This window comes from Schistocerca cancellata, chromosome 5 (assembly GCF_023864275.1).
Source record: "Schistocerca cancellata isolate TAMUIC-IGC-003103 chromosome 5, iqSchCanc2.1, whole genome shotgun sequence".
NCBI classification, from domain to species: Eukaryota; Metazoa; Arthropoda; class Insecta; order Orthoptera; family Acrididae; genus Schistocerca; species Schistocerca cancellata.
Window position 1 is genome coordinate 635,158,572 of NC_064630.1, and position 1,912 is coordinate 635,160,483.

At 43.5% G+C, this 1,912-nt stretch overlaps 1 non-coding gene across 1 annotated transcript; it reads right to left on the reverse strand.

Moving 5' to 3' along the window:
* Positions 1 to 810: 810 nt before the first annotated feature.
* Trnas-cga (transfer RNA serine (anticodon CGA)) lies at positions 811 to 885 on the reverse strand. Its single transcript has one exon. It is a non-coding gene; the product is annotated as a tRNA-Ser (tRNA).
* Positions 886 to 1,912: the final 1,027 nt, after the last annotated feature.

Below are 1,912 nucleotides of genomic sequence, written 5' to 3' on the forward strand. Positions count from 1 at the left end.
CCCTGCTGGACACATCGCCACCTACTAAAATGATGAATAACCAAGGAAACGTGGAAACAAGGTACAGTACCAACAGAATTTGAATAAGCATGGGAAATGCTTCAGGTAAAAAGATCTGTATTGTGTCATGTTATTATGTACACTCATACGAAAATCAGAATAATCATATACGAAATCTGTCAATATAAATGCGCACATCTGTAAAAAAATTGGCAGTTAGCAGAATACCTGAAAAATATAAAAAAAAATATTTATACAAAGCAGAAAAATATATTAGGGGCAGTAGTGTCATGTCTAGAGAATGCAAGACGTCGAAGTGAAGAAATAATATATGTCATCAAGATTGGAGCATATCTGTAACGTAAATAACGTAGATGGTTACAAAGAAATTTTGTAAATTGAATGCAGTAAACAGCATTTGGAAGTGTCGTTTCCGTATTCTTTTCAAGTAATGAGTCGGATGTCACCCGTGTTGTGTTCTGTGGTGTGGAAACATCCAAAATCCATGGATATCTCGTTTGTTGCATTATCTACACAATTACTGCTAATAAAATCCTACGGATTTCCAAGGATAGACTGAGCACTTTGCACTATTGTTTCCTCTGACACACTATTGGCAATCTGATTAGCTGTGTGAAACGTAGGTGAATCACTGACCACATTCGTTAAACAATAAATGAAGTTCTGAATTGTGCACATCAGCCATGTGCAGATCAGCGGCGTCCGCAACACCAGAATGTACCAGAATGAGATTTTCACTCTGCAGCGTAGTGGGCGCTGATATGAAACTTGCTGCCAGATCAAAACTGTGTGCCGGGCCGAGACTCGAACTCGGGACCTTTGCCTTTCGCGGGCAAGTGCTCTACCAACTGAGCCACCCAAGCACGACTCACGTCCCGTCATCACAGCTTTACTTCTGCCAGTAACTCGTCTCCTACCTTCCAAACTTTACAGAAGTTCTCCTGCGAACCTTGCAGAACTAGCACTCCTGAAAGAAAGGATATTGCGGATGGTTTAGCCACAGCGTGGGGGATGTTTCCAGAATGAGATTTTCACTCTGCAGCGGAGTGTGTGCTGATATGAAACTTGTCCGTCAAAGGCAAAGGTCCCGAGTTCGAGTCTGGATCCGGCACACAGTTTTGATCTGCCAGGAAGTTCCACAATGTACCGTCTGATTACTAGTCAAATTAGTGGGTGAAATTATAGTGTCAGGAATTTGTACATTATTTTTGGAAACGGAACTCGCGTTTACTGTGGTGCTTTGCAACAGTTGCACAGTGGAGTGGTCACTATCATCTCGTCCATTTCAGTATCTTTAATTGTGAGATTAGGCGCCAGAATCTATAACGTTTGCGTGGTATCGTATGTGAAAAACAGGGTACAAAGCCAAAGACAAAAAACATTGAACAATGAAATCAAGGCGGAGCATAAGAATGCTGATGAACTGTGGAAGAAATTTTGTACAAGGTAGTGAGGTGCGTTGCGCCAAGGAAATGTAATCACTAATATCGCTACAGAGTGGTTAACATAACAGAATGTATATATCTGTTTTAATATCAATGAATTCGCAAAGCGAAAGACTGGCAGAGCTGTCGCCAAGTGTAACATTCTTTACAAATATACACTCCTGGAAATGGAAAAAAGAACACATTGACACCGGTGTGTCAGACCCACCATACTTGCTCCGGACACTGCGAGAGGGCTGTACAAGCAATGATCACACGCACGGCACAGCGGACACACCAGGAACCGCGGTGTTGGCCGTCGAATGGCGCTAGCTGCGCAGCATTTGTGCACCGACGCCGTCAGTGTCAGCCAGTGAGCCGTGGCATACGGAGCTCCATCGCAGTCTTTAACACTGGCAGCATGCCGCGACAGCGTGGACGTGAACCGTATGTGCAGTTGACGGACT